Source organism: Mixophyes fleayi, chromosome 5 (genome assembly GCF_038048845.1).
Source record: "Mixophyes fleayi isolate aMixFle1 chromosome 5, aMixFle1.hap1, whole genome shotgun sequence".
Taxonomy (NCBI): domain Eukaryota; kingdom Metazoa; phylum Chordata; class Amphibia; order Anura; family Limnodynastidae; genus Mixophyes; species Mixophyes fleayi.
Window position 1 is genome coordinate 79,869,279 of NC_134406.1, and position 16,164 is coordinate 79,885,442.

The following is a 16,164-nucleotide window of genomic DNA, read 5'->3' on the forward strand; positions in this document are numbered from 1 at the left end:
AGCGGGGCTTTTGGAGCGGTCCCACACTTAGGGGGCTGCTTTAGAACGTCCCCATGGTAAGCAGTGTCCCCCAGACTGGATGAAAGAGAAGAGGATTTATATACTCACGTTAAATCCATTTCTCTGATTCCGTCTGGGGGACACTGCGATCTTTCCCTTCTGCCTTTCTTCTGTATGCTCTTGGTTGGGTGACCTATCTCCTTGGGGCATTTTAAATAACTGAGGAGGAAGAGGCGGGGGGATTGTAGAGGGGAGGGGTCTGTCAGCAGTGCTAAAGTTAACTAGCTAGGTGCCAACTCCCCGAGCTCCCCTCCACAACCCATGGTAAGCAGTGTCCCCCAGACAGAGTCAGAGAAACGGATTTAACGTGAGTATATAAATCCTCTTATATACTTTAATGTGCTGTGGATTTAAATCACAATCTTCAACTGATGATTTCAAAACAAATATATATGGCTTCCACAATATAGGCTATACACCAGATGAATAAATCACTGGTTCGCTCATTCAGACATGATGTCTGTTAAACTGATTTTTATCTTTATTTATTTCTATCTTTAGTGCAGCCTGTAATAGATGACCCACGTAAATTCAGGTTTGAAGTATTCAGTGAAGTGAAGTGGGCTGTCCAGTTACAAATAACACATTGTTCTGGCTGCAGCTCAGTTCTAATAGAGAAGTAGTGAGTATCCAGCAACACTTACTGCACTTACCTCCTCCTGCTCCGTTGCGTACCCTGTACTTCTGGCCCAGCCACTCCTGCAGCTGACTGATGACACTGTGCAGTGCACATTATACACATCACGGAGAGCGAGAGGGGGTGTGTCACTGTAGCACCCCATATCCTGGCTCTTCACGCATACCATGTACAATGGGGGCACCATGAGGCACCCCTCAAATCCTGGAGCTCTAGGTAGCTACCTATTGCTGGCCAATAGTAGCACCGGGCCTGGAGGAGGAATACAAGATCACTTGACATCTATTTGTCAACAGTCACCTTGTCACGAGCCGCGGCTCGCTTGTTCCTTCTGCCCCTTGTCCTGGCCATCGTCATGATGACCGGGATGTCAGTTTCGCCTCTATCTGGCCATTGGCAGGGCTTCTCCAGCCCCTGTACGCGTCCCGGCAAGACAAACAGCCGGGCGCGTGAGGAAATTAAATTCTATTAATGCGAGCTGTTGTCCAGGCGCATGCGCAGTCTACTATTTCAGCAGATGGGTCCCATTTTCCCTTTATCCAGTTGTGCTCCTGTTTGACTATTATCAGTATTTAAGGCAGGGAGGGCTTAGCCTCCCTGACTGTTGTAGCGTTGAGTTTTCTGGCTGCTGACCTGGATTGACTTTTCTCTGTATGACCTTTTGGCTTGTTTATTGGATTGTGATTTTCTGCTGGTGACCCTGACTCCTACCTGTGATATCCTGTCTTTCTGCCGGACCTGACCCTTTGCCTGGACCCCACTCCGCTGTCTGTCCGTACCCTTTGACCTTGGCCTGTCCCTGCCTTTGTTTGCCTCGTGCTGCCATTTCCTGGCCGTGCTACGGTTTAAACCAGGCCTGTCCAACCTGCGGCTCTCCAGGTGTTGTGAAACTACAAGCCCCAGAATGCTTTGCCAGTAGACAACCTGTTGATAGCTGGAAGGGCATGCTGGGACTTGTAGTTTCACAACATCTGGAGGGCCGCAGGTTGGACAGGCCTGGTTTAAACCATAAGCTTGTACTACACAGAGCATAAGACCTGGGGGCATCCAATTACCTGTGAGCACATCAAGCTCTACGGGAAAGGCGACTGCTAAAGGTGAAGACCACTACCACCTGTTCTACAAGCTTATACGTATAACTGGTAGTCGTAACACACCTAAGATGTTTTATTTGGAAAGTTTGCTTAACCATGTTTACATGTCCACGGGATTGGATCAGGAACAGACTTCCACATAAATAAAAAAAAAATCAATTTTTGAAGACTGTAGTAAAGAAATTGGAGTTTTCCCTGTACATCAGGTGGTGAAGGAACAGATTTATAAGGAATGGGCACAGTTGGAAAGCGTTACTTTATCCTAAATAGCATAGAATGTGTCTAGCCAGTTAATGATGAAATTCAGAAATGGAGTATAGTCCCTAAATTAGACACACCTGTAGCTAGTATGTCATCTAAAACTACTATTGCTATTATTGATGGAGGGTCCCCTCAGGGATTGCATGAAGAGGAGTTTTAAGAGACTTCATAGACCTACTTTTATTATTATTGTAGATTTGCACGGTGCTACAGTGCTGCGTAGCACTGTACAGTAGGGAAAAAAAAGACATACCTAAAACAGGGACGCATACATGGTAGACAAAGTAAATGCAGCCATAAAAACAAAGGGATAGGTAAAGGAGCTTACATTCTAATTGTAAAAGAGTGCAGCTGAAACAAGATGAGCAAGTGTGGGTCAGAGTGGAGATTGGGAGAGTTGTGAAGGTGCATTTATTGTGAGTAGTATCACCGGGAGTAAGGCAAGCTCTAATACGGAGATGGGTTTTCAGAGAGCATCTAAAGATTTGAAGGAATGGATGTGGTAGGGAAATCCATAAGTGGGTAGCAGCATGGAAGAAGTCTTATAGGTGGGAGTGAGAGGTGGTTACCAGAGACGAGGCAAGGCCCAGGTTAGAGGTTGATCTACATTATCAAGTATGAAAGGGTGGTGTTCAGGGTTTGTGTAGGTAAGGGTAAGTAATTTGATATTGCTGGTTGAGTGGACAAGACATGAAAGGAGATAGTAGACCGCAGCAAGAGTTGCAGCAGCAGTCAAGATGGCCCAAAGTGGGGATAGATGGGCAAGGGGAATGCCAGATAACAGGAGGTAGCAGTATTGAGGGTGGAAGTGTATGATAAAATGTATGATTTTTGGTAGCACCTTGTGTAAGAAAAGGGTGTATTCTGGCAATATTTCTAAGGTTTAGGTGGCAGAACTGGGAGAGAGTCTGGATGTGAGGAATAAAGCAGTGCTGAGTCAAGTGTGACACCAAGGCAGTGTGCTTGGAAGATTGAGAAAATTGGGGTGTTATTGAAAATCACCCATTTCATCAATTAATATTGTAGTTATCATAAGATGGCAAGTGGACAGATGAGCTAATTTACAGCCTCCAGTAGTTGAATTTAAGAAGGCACTTTCATTTTAGCAGATCCAAAAAACAATGGTCAGAAACAGTAGAAATTGGTAAAATTAAAGGTATAGTCTGGGTAACAACAAGAAGTTAGTTCAGGTCCGTTTTCAAAGCCCACTAGTCTTTCATTATAAGCTATCACCAGCACGAGTGATGGGAAGGGTTTTTTAAATGCTGAACTACCTGGTGGCCCAGATAATTAAGACACATAAGGACTGCTAATGAGAGGAGGCTATATTCCTGACTATGCATACAGCAGTCAACTGCCAGGGAAATAACAAACTTTGTATGCAAAACGACCACAGCTCTTCACCAAAACAAAGTTCCTGTGAAGTATCATCTACTCAATAGCCAGTAGGGTGCTTTTGGGAAGATAACAAAGTCCTCATCCTACTTCTACAAAAGATGCCTATTATTTGGGCTGTGTAAAAAAACCATCATACATCTTGTTGCTTTCCTCTGGTAATTTAAGTATTGCTATAAATCTATATACAATATCTAAATGACTTTAAACCTCTATAAACATTTAAAATAGCAATATAGTCCTCATTATGCAAATACATATATATATCTATATGGATATGCAGCTTTATCACAAGGCAGTTGGAATATAGGCCCCTTCTTCTTTCAGTTCCAATATGAAGCAGTTGGCAGCTTGGAGTGCAAGATAATGTCCTCTCTGTAAATATTACTTGTATAACAGAACACTTTTGCTGCTTTCTCTTGATTTGATTAAGCCCAATCACTCTAACTAACTATTCCTAGCTAGCTAACAAATATGGCTCAATCCAATCACTTGAATAATATAAGAAACATGGATACTTATCAGCAGGGCCGGACTGGCCATCTGGCACTTCTGGCAAATGGCAGAAGGGCCGATGGCTAAATGGGCCGGGGCAAGTAGTGTTTTAAAAAAAAAAAAAAAAAAAAAAAGTACTTTACATACCCTTTGTTTTCAAGTCTTCATTTATTTAGTCTACCTAGTATGTCCCTGTTTTATGAATGTACTATTTTCCCTACTGTATGGCTCTGTGGAGCACTGTGGTGCCTTAGAAATCTACGATAATAAATAATAATATTGATGACACCTAACTGAACCTGAACCTCAAAATTCTGATTTTAATAATTTTTGATAAGCGACTGAATGCTAAATTCTTTCTACATTGTGTATTAGTTAGTAACTCTCTCTTTTGTGAATTATGATACTATGCTTTTAATTTTAGAACATAGTGCCCCCAGGCCCCCCAAAGCCTTAATCCAGCTCTGGGGGAAGCTGTCCACGGACAGTGTGTGGTGACAGCGTATGTCATCATATACTGTCCAGCAGCCTAGAGCTCCAAATCTCAGGAGACTAAGAGTTACCTGCTCACTCTGCAAGGCGTTCTTTTTTACTCTGATGTCAGCTGCAAAGGTAAGTACAGCAGGCTGAGGGGGGTGTCATAATGTGTCTCGGGGGGGGGGGGGGGGGGTTATAATATGTCTTGTGTGGCATGATAATGTGCCTTGGGGGTGGCATGATAATGTGACTGGGTGGTAGCCTGATTTGTCTGCGGGGTGGCATGGTGTGATTTGTCTGGGGGGGTATTGTGGTGTGATGTGGCAGGGGGTAGCGTGATGCAGGATGTGGCGTAATGTGTCTGAGGGGTGGCGTTATGTAGCTGGTGATAAATGTAATATTTTATTATAATGTACGGATTTCATACTGTGTGATCTGTGTCATGTACGATGTTCACCTATTGCTCGGTTTTCCATATATACATTTTCCAACAGGTCCCAACATTCCAGGTTCAATGCAAGAATCCAGTACCAGGTTGTGAAAGCTGCAATAACCGGTAGGTGAGAGCAACACCATTTTAATACATAATGGGGGAATTCAATTAGCTGAAAAGTGAACATCCGCGAGACACTTTGCGGCTGAAATTTGACAGAAATCACTGTTCATTTTTCCTCTCAAGGAAAAATAAGCAGAGATTTCTACCGTAATTGCCAGCAATGTGGGCTGCGCGATACCCATGTATCACATCACCAGCAATTGAGTCTCCCCCAATTTGTTATGCAACGCCACATATTGACCACGCCCCCAACATTATGCGACCACACCCCTCCACCGACGCCGCTGCGCGTCGGTATACATCTCTCTTCCTGTGTGCGTGGGAGAGGGCAAAATTTCACTGTACCCCAGCCCCAAATTTCTCTTGCCAGTCCTGTGCATACCATTATCTGATACTGGTGCACCCTATGTGCAAATAGAGCGTCAAGCTGCACGTAATACATTAATATCTCACGGGACACCATATAACAATGAGCTTTGCAAAATGTACTGTAATTATTATTAATCTGGAACAGTTCCAGATGGGCCTATGTGCTTTAAATGCCAGGGCTGATTTTTAGTCCCAGTCTGGCCCTGCTTATCAGCCTCTCTCTTTCTCTCTTTGCTCCTCTGTTCATATCTCTCACAGTAGTCCAGCTTATAATGTCTCCTGTTATGGCACTCTCTCTCTTGTATCCCTTGTTCAATACGGTTTCCTCTCCTCTCCTCCATACTCCTTCTCCTCTTCCAACTGCTACACCTCAGCTGCCAGTATCCAGTCATTCCTCTCACCTGTCACTCTTTTCTTGCTCCCTGGTCTCAGTGATGTCACTGAGAGCAAAGCTTTATCAGTCGCTGACATTAGTGCATATGTGCAGGCCATCTGCTGGCACTACATTTAGAACAATACAGATACAATGTTTAAATTTGTCACAAGGGGCAAACACTTTTTCGGGGCATTATTTTATCTGTGCAATAAAGGTGTATAGATGGTTGCCAATAACTGATAAGGGATCTGTTATTTAGGATACATTTTGTATTCCACTACAGTGGCGCACGCAGGGGGGGTTCTGAGTCTCCAGTAACCCCCCCCTTGCGCTAAGTGGCCGCTATAGCTGCACTGTCCTATATAGCAGCCGCAGCGCTGTCAAAGAAGCGTCCGCGGCAGTGCTGTAGTGTATACAGCACCGCCGCGGACACTTCTTAGACAGCGCCGCGGCTGCTGTATAGGACAGCGCTGAAGAAACGGAGCTGCTGCGCATGCGCGGCAGCTCTCGCGGGGGGTGGTTTTTTTTTTGGGGGGGGGTCGGGGGGAAACCCCCCCCCCCCCGAAAATCCTCCGTTCGCCCCTGCATTATAAACACTCCACCTACATTAACTTGCCTCCCTATCCTCCAATAAATGTTACCAATTTGGTGGAGACCAGAATAAAACCTTAGGTTTGGTTGACAGGTGTTGGCAAACCGGAAGTCCCCTTATGTGGTTTATGTTGTTTTCCACATTTGACAGATGTGTTTCAGCTATCACCTGCCTCTTCAATGGCTTACCATCCAATTTAATTCATATTGGTTGACTAATTGGTGGGCAAGTGTGAAATAAATATTTTTAAATATATTATTTTATATTTTTAGTTAATTATTCATTCATATTTTGGAAATAAAAACAATTACAAACAGAGAAATCTTTACAATAACAAAAGTATTTAAAATATATATATATAATATATATATATATATATATATATATATATATATATATATATTTTTTTTTAAATAAATTATATTACTTTAAAAAGGGACCAAAATAAACATTTCATTAAGAAAATTAGGATACTGAGTATTTGATTTATAAATCCAAAATTCTTTTTATTCCAATAAATGCAACTTAACCCTTATGTCTGATTTTATGACCTTGACACCAATACACTTTAATAAAGATGGTTCACATTTATGTACTCTTCTGTCTAAGCAAATATGAGTTTTTTTTTCTGCTTTTTCTTAGGAAAATATATTATACCGTTGACATTCTCTAGCAATCTTACTTTAAATTTTATATATTTTTTCCCAATATATTATTTCAGGAGCATTTCAAGATATTCCATTTGACAGTTTACAAAAAGCATCTTAAATTCATCTTGAATACTATTAGAAAATAAAAAAAAGGGTTTTACTGTGCATGCCTCACAATGGACATGACTGAAGCAACCCTTTGTTCTGTTTTTTGTTTTTTTATTATTTCTGTTTCATCAAGAATCAATACTCTAGGCCAATATAATTTAATTTGCAGCTCTAGTATATACAATTTGAGGTAATCCTCCTTCTAATATTGGATCCATTCCTAGATTATTTCAATTTTTATTAAGATATTTCTCAATTGCTTTAGCTTGAGAATTCTATTGAGTTATGAATAGTGGATATTTTTTTTTTTTACCACCCCTTTTAATATAAAAGGTCAGCTCTATCTACTAAACTTGCCCTTTAATAAAATGTGTTTGCAAAAATTCCACCAATTTCAGTATTACAATTCCTCCTTAAACATGGGAAATTTCCATTAGGTATATTTTTTATATTTTGGAGATAATAGGCACCCTCGAATAAAAGAAAATATATTACTTCAATCCCATTGCATGTTTAATACCACACCATTTTTTATTATTTATCTAGTATTTATTTCTCTGTCTCACGGCCTTTTCAATATGATTCATGGTCAGATGCAACTTGCGTTTTTAAAAAAGTGCATGAAACTTGAGCGTAGTTCTGATCGCAATCAAATCCAAGCGGATCTTAAGGTACATTTTGATTTGAATCTGGGTGGAAGTATGTTCTGCCTAAACTTTAATTGCCGTATGTAGACAGACAGAACATACTGCAGTATACTCAAAAGTGTTTGTTCACTTAAGTTCACATTAGAACGTAAAAAATATGTAATTATAAGATAAATAAACAACTCAGAATAATTATTTACATTTAAATTATTATGCTTTTAATATGTAATGTACATACAATGCTTTATATAGTCAATCTTCCTTACATACACATTTTGTTTGCTATCTAGTAGCATGCATACGTGTAGTTTTTAATACAATGATTATGCCATGACAGTCATCACTATCAGTCCGCATTTACACCTGCCCTGTAGCTGGTGCGAATGATTCGGCTAAAAAATAATGTACTTTAGTAAAACACAGGACTTGAAGCGGTCGCATCTGCCCTCGACACGCCCTTACTGTACATTGCCTACATGCATCTGCCCCTTCCCTACCCCATTCAGCCTTCAAATCATAGGCTGCCATAAGTCTCACTTGTGTTCAGACATGACATCACCAAAACCAATGCCAAGCATTGGAGTGGTGTAAAGCACACTGACGCTGAACTGTGGAACAGTGGAAACGTGTCCTGTTGAGTGATGAATCACGCTTCTATCTGGCAGTCATATGAGTGAGTCTGGATTTGGCGGATGCCAGGAGAACGTTACCTGCCTTACTGCATTATGCCAGCGGTGAAGTTTGGTGAAGAAGGAATAATGGTGTGGGACTGTTTTCAGGATTTGGGCTAGGCCCCTTATCTCCAGTGAAGGATAATCTTAATGCTTCAGCATACCAAGTCATATTGGACAATGCTGTGATTCCAACTTTGAGGCAACAGTTTGGGGAAGGCCCTTTTCTATTCCAACATGACTGTGCTCCAATGCACAAAGCAAGGACTAAAAAGACATGGTTTGATGAGTTGGTGTGGGAGACCTTGATTGGCCCGCACAGAGCCCTGACATCAACCCTATTGAACACCTTTGGGATGAACTAGAACGGAGATTGTGAGCCAGGCCTTCTCGTCCAATGTCAGTGCCTGACCTCATTAATGCTCTACAGAATGAACGGGCACAAATATCCACAGAAACACTCCAACATCTTATGGAAAGCCTTACAAGAAAAGTGGAAACTGTTATCGCTGCAAATGGGGGATCAACTCCATATTAAAGTATATGTATTTGAATACAATGTCATTATATTGGTGTAATGGTCAAGCGTCCGAATACTTTTTTCCATAGTGTATATCGACATTATAAAAAGTCATGTTTTGGGGTGGGACTAGAGCCATCTAAACTGTGTAAGGGCATTTTTGTGCCTCATGAATGACATTATCATTATCCAGAATGTCAATTCCACACTGTTTGATACAACCTCACAAGTTAGTTGTCTATTGTCATTTAATTTTGTGAGTCTGTGTCGTCAGAATCTGCAAACACATATTGTGTACAACTAACACTTTTTTTTGGCATCTATTGCATTTTTTGTTTTAATATATTTCAAATAAGTTGGATGAGGATACATCAGCACTTCTGCTCTGGCCACATTGCCACTGGCATTGCCCATTGTACAGATTATTTAGTGATGTGGGATTATCCAAGCCCATTATTAGGATTTTGGGATGGTCTCTTTAACTCTGGTGACCATGAGTCGCTGACTGTATATGTTCAGCTGTGATGACCATGAGTCGTTGCACATCTGTCTCATTGAATTAGAGTATGCTTCTCTCATGACCTTATTGAACATTTAGAGTTTAAAACCCTCTACGGTTCTATGCTTCTTTGTCAATGATAGAGTTTACTCTGCAGTTTGCTTTCTGAGATTCTTCAGTTTACCAATTTCTGCTTGAACTCTGCCTCTACTACCTTGGTCAACAACATACAAAGACTTCAGACTCTACAGCCTTTGCAAACAGCATTGTGACAGGATGGCCCGCCTATGCCACCCTGTCTGTTGTTGCTGGGAACCGGCTGGACTTACTTTGCCACTGTTCCCTTATGTTATCCCAAATGAGCCCTCTAACCGCAGTAGGAGGAGCTTACAAATGCTCCCACCACTGGACTCCTTACCGGCATCCAGTACCGGGTTTCTGCTGGGTAACTGACGCTGCTAGTGTACCCCGTTACTGGTGTACATGGGCTGGTACCCCTGACCTCTTCCTATGGATCAGGATTGCTGTGGATGGATCCCACCTGACCTATCACACTGGCCAGAGCTGATGGGTAACAGGCAGAGCGGTGGTACTGGAAAGCTGGGTCCAAACCTTAGAAACAGCCGGGAACGGATTACAGTTGGGTCTAATCTGTAGGTCACAGGGATAGAGAAGTCTCCAAACAGGTCTTTTAAGCAAGTGATGATTATTTGCTCACCCTGGTTGAAGGTACCAGGGAGCAGGTCAGATGAAACAAGAAGAACAATTTTCAACAAAACAATGTTTTTTTTATACAGTTTAATTAAACCTTCCTATGCCTTCAGGTGCTGGACCCTGACACATCAAAAGGTCTAATTAACATGAGATTAACGTGGGTTTCCTTCGGGTGCTCCGGTTTCCTCCCACACTCCAAAAACATACTAGTAGGTTAATTGGCTGCTATCAAATTGACTCTAGTCTCTCTGTCTCTCTGAGTGTGTATGTTAGGAAATTTAGATTGTAAGCTCCAATGGGGCAGGGACTGATGTGAATGAGTTCTCTGGACATCGCTGCGGAATTAGTGGCGCTATATAAATAAATGATGATGATGATGCTATATAAATAAATGATGATGATGAAGATGATGGGTCCTTTCGTCAGACAGTTGCAGAATACACATTTCCAAAGAAAAGTTACAAACCCCCAAACAAGTCATTTCCCATCACCAACATACACAAAAGCCTTCCACAACAAAGGCTTATTGCATCAAGTATATATACTTCAGAAATAATGCATTTCCACTAGCAAAGTTAAAACAAAAAAACGAATTTCCTCCCCTGGTCTCAGAAATAAAGATATTTCCTTTACCAAAATACACACAATATCAAAAATAAGTACATTTGCAATTATATAAATAAGCGCCCTGCACTATTTCTTTCAAATAAATTTATACCATAAGTTAATTATAAGTGATCCAGTCACAAGCATACAATGTCTTCAGTCTCCACAACCTTGGCAATCAGCTTGCAAAGACTTCAGACTCTTTACCTTGGCAAAACAGCATTACTACACCAACTTGGTGTTCTGGCATCCAGCTTAATTTGAATTCTCTTTGTGAGTTCCATATATAGAACAATTGTCTGCTGGCTAGGAAGAATATCTTTCTATATCACTCTGCCTGCTGATACCGCACTGAGGGGCTCTGGGCTTGTCTCAGATGCGCTTGCAATTTTGCTGCCTTCAGGTGATCAATAAATGCACAGTAAATGGTTTGACTCATTTCTTTATAAACCCTTTATAACGGTTTTAAAGAGTTTTTACAGGAATGGACATCACATTTATGGTCCTGATTAAATGAATGCAATAATGCTTTTAGTAATGTTTATTGATTGATTTTGCTTTGTTTTATTAATTGAAGATTAGGGAGAAAATTGTGCTTATTTAAAAGTTTTAACAATAAGGCTTTTTGTGAGTTTACATATGATCGTCATTGGGAGGGTACTTTTGAGTGTCTAGTTACAGCTACACTTCCTATAGTTTTTTGTGCCTTATAGTTCTTATGATAAATCTATGCTCTGGATGTGGAAATCCTTCTACATTGGCAGAAACTATCTAGAAGGTATTAGATTTAATGTGCCGAGTAGTTGTTTTTTTTGTACCTACCTGTTCTGCTATGCCACATGTCTGTTCCTAATCTGTGCTACTATTTTCTCCTGTGTGTTCCTAACCTGTGCTGCTATGCCCCGTTTCTAACCTGTGCTGCAATGTCCTATGTGTATTCCTTACTGTGTGGACAAGTACTTTGCACAGCAGCTCACTTGGGGGTATATTTACTAAACTGCGGGTTTGAAAAAGTGGAGATGTTGCCTATAGCAACCAATCAGATTCTAGCTGTCATGTTGTAGAATGCACTAAATAAATGAAAGTTTGAATCTGATTGGTTGCCATAGGCAACATCTCCACTATTTCAAACCCGCAGTTTAGTAAATCTAGCCCTTGGTCTTTGAAGTAGGAGGGAAGGAGAGAGGGAGAGGTGTTGAACTTATCAGGGATCAGCCAATGGGGTGTCGAGTTCTTGGGAGGTCATGACCCATCAACCTATGGATGTGGACCTTAATTCTGTATCTATTTAGCTTTATGATTCCACTGCTTTTTATGACTGTACAGTGTATAAATTATTCATCTCTGGCTTTGGAAACCAGAGTGTTCTTATTGAAGCTTGTGTTGGTGCTGACCACGCAAGCGTATGCATGCGATATTGTTCCCTATAACCTATTTTGCGAATAAAACTCTTGTGCTTTGGAACCACAGCGACCGTATCGAAAAAAATCTTTATTTCATACAATACAATGGACGTATCAGAGGGGAAGGAGGAGATAGAGGAGGGGAGGAGAGAGCGAGAAGATAGGGAAGGGTAGAAACAAATCTCCGATCTGCATCTAGCTGGTCCTGGGGGAGGGGCCAACTACCAAAAGCCAACTATGGCTAAAGGGGAAATAAATCACAGGAAGTCGCTGGATGGTGCCCTCTGTGTTGCTGTGCTTAGGGGCACCATTATGATCTCTGTAAAAAGAAGCTCAGATCTTCACTGACTGTCATTGTCACTTTGATAGTCAGAATGGCGTCCCTTCAGCCTTGCGTCATGGGGAGTGGCATCTGTCACACCGCACTAGTTATGGCCCTGAATGTTAATGTATTTAAATTTTTATATTGTTTAGTAACTATTAGTGTGAGAGAGAGATAATAACCTAGTGTGGCTCTTAGTGTGGTATGGAGAATAGGCTAGGCAATTCTTATTGATAATCCTTATGGTCACTGAATTCATAGATTAAGGCAGTGGTTCCCAAACTGGGTGCCGTGGCTAGGGCTGGTGCTAGACAAAGCAGGGGTAACTTGGTAATTATTTTGGCTTAGGGGTGCCCTGAAAAACTTATGGGGAGCCTAAGGGTGCCTCAAACTGAGAAGGTTTGGGATTCACTGGATTAAGGTGATTGTTATTCTGCCGTTTCACAACCACCAGTCAGACGGGAGTGCCTGAATGAAGTGGACTGGTTATGATCATCTGTGTGGTAGGACTATAGAAATACTTATCCATTCTATTAATCCATTGAGACAGATATTTCCACTCAATTTTAGATTGTCTTCTATTATTCTATTGATCATCACTCTATTGCAATTGTTGTTATTCGACTGTACACCTTTGATGCCATCTTCTAATTGCACTCTTTACAATGAACGGTTATTCTTACTTCTGATATTCACAACCACCATATCATGTATCTTTCCAGCCATTATTCAACCTGTCTTTTAATAAATATACAGAGTAGATTTTTATAAGAATCCAAGAACCTGTGTGTGTGCCCTACGTGTCACTTGTGTTAGAGGGACAAGGAGTCTCCTGGGTCATCCCATGGTGGAATAAGCCACTATCCAATCCTCACAAGTCACAGACAAACACTTGGATGGAGACACTGCATTAGTGAGAGAAGTGACAAGACACACATACGCAGAGTACATACTTTGCAACACACCTTAGAGTGCCAGAGGAAGGTGCTGTTACATAGAAGAAAACTGTGGTGTTTGCACTTTAAATAATTAAAAGCAAAACTGTATTGTACAATAATTGTGTGAATGATTCATTTGAAACTATTAAGTGGTCAACAGCTGCATAAAATATATTGTTTTAAATGCATGCCTTATACCTGATTATTGTTTTGAAATGACTGTTAATATTGTTGTGCAATACATTTTCTATTTCTTACTAATCATTAAGTTTCAGTACACACCCACCAACATTCTGCTTTTGCATATTTACTTAAATTTGCATGTTTAAAACTATTACAATGATGTGTATTTCACACCACTAATTTTTGTTTTAAGCACTTTAATTTATTATATTTTCATATTTCAAAGGGTTGGCCACTCAAATGAATAAATCTCCCTACTGTCACTGCTTACGACTGACCTATTTCAGGGTAAGTACCTATTTATAAATAAATGTATAATTTTTATAGTATGACATTTTTTATTATATCTATTTATATTTAGCACACTTGCAATATCATCTCCATTCTGGCCAGGGCACTACATGTGAAGTTTGTTGTTTCTCCCTGTGTTTGTATGGATCTCCTATCAGTCCAGAAAACATACTGGTATATAATTGGCTACTGATAAAATCTGAACTAGTGTGTTTGTGTATTAGAGAAGTTAGACTGAAATTTCTACTGGGAGAGGGAGTGCTGTTAGTAATCAAACCTTCTCTGTAAAGCACTGCATAATATTTGGGCACTATATTATGGTTAAAAATAATCAATAAATAGGTCTCAAAAGCCTTCAATGTATATGCAATACTAGACCTTTTAATGCTTTACATAACAAATCTTATTTGCCATAATCTGCCCTTTTCCAGTTGTATTTGCTCTTTTATGTGACAAAAACATTCTTTTAATGGCCACTTTTGGAAGAAATGGGTGTGCCAGATACTGCTCATTATACCAAAACTAATGTGTCACCAAGGGGTTTTATTACCTTATAAAAAAAAAAAAGGCAAGAGGCTGGAGCCTAAACACTAATATTTGGCACTGAGCCTTCCTCATATTACATACTTTTATTTTTCTTTAACAGAAAGATATAACACAATGACTCCGCTCTGCTCAGGATTGTATATATTATGTCAAGCAAAGTACATTCCTAAAGCAACACAAACTGTTTTATATACATTTTATTTACTTTATAATTTTCCCTTATGGATAATTGGTCTTTTCCTATATAAGTAGTCCTTTCATTTGCAGCGAGTTGTCAACTGCCCTGTGCAGAAGGCTTTAATTCATTGAGTGCTCTGTACTTTTCCACATAGATTTGGGGGGCAAATGCATCAAAGTGCAACTTTTCCTTCGATTTGAGACCGCTAGAAATCAACATTTTATGAGAAAAGTCACCATATGTATTAAACTGCAAGTTTGAGAGTCCAACAAGAAATCTCCGCCAATGTGTCGATTTTTAAAACACCTATCCTACTAGCACTTTATTCAAACGCACCATAAATTCCCCAAAGAAATTGCTGCATATTTTATACCTGCTTCTAATTGGCTAGGTAGCGCCAACAGCATGCTGCAGTCTATCTAGCAATTCTCAACATAACGGCAGACAATACAAGTTTTAATTATGGGGGTAATCAAGATTTTTTTTTTTGTTTTTTAGGGCAAAAATTACTTACCGGGGCAAAATAATTTTATTAGTAAACTAGCGGCCCAATTTTCATGTAAGGTTATATGTAAGGGAATGAGTGTTGTGAAAGCAAGATAGGCAGTTATACAAAAGGCATTCAAGTGTGGCAGTAAAGGGAGTAGAGAAATAGTCCGGCAGTTTGACAGAAGGTGGAAAAAGAGTTTCTTTAGATTTGATGAGATATTTAAAGGAGGATTGGAATGTGCTACTGGAGACAGGTTGAAGAGGTTAGCCAGAGACAGGTATGCAGTGAGGGAAAGGAAGCAAAGAATTTTGGAGGTAATGGTAGGTTGAGAAGCACAGACGCTTTGTTACCAGAGTGTGGAATGGGAATGTAGAAGGTGGATGGGGGGAGAGGGTATTGCCCAAGAAGAAATTTTGTCAAATGGTAATGTTGTCTTTGATGGGAGTGGCAGTCATGGGCTGTGAGGAAGGAAAAAGGCACAGAAGAGTTGAAGGTGGCAAAGTGGGGGAGGGCGGGTTAAGAGTGGATGGATATTAAATAAGTAAAGTAGGTTTGCTTGGCAAGTGAAAAATTGCAAGATGAAAGGATTCATTTATATTGAAAGAAATGTTGTTACAGATTTTCTCTAGTGCTGCTCAGGAGTGTGGGAGTGAGCATTTTTAAGTGTCACTGTGTGTATGTGGATATGGGTGCAGGGGTAAGGTTAAAGAAAGGAGGTTGTGCCCGAGAGGGGGAAGGACAGTTTGGAAAAAATAGAACTTGAGCTAAAGAAAAAGACAAGGTTCAAGAGTGTCATCACAGTGAAGGGAGATGAAATGCACTGGAAGAGACCAAAGGAGGAAGTAGCCAAAATAAGATTTCTGATGGCAGAAACAGTGGGGTTATCAATGGGAATATTGGAAAGTCCTAACTCATGTGGAAGAGTAGATTAAGTCATTGGACTATGCTGTCATTTGGGGAGCAGAGGGAAGAGGTATGCCATTCCTCTTACTATTCTACAATTATGTTACTATATAGGTCAACTGACCCTGTCTGGCAGTAGAAGGATTAAGCAAGGAGGAAGGGTGTTCTTACGCAGTACTCTAT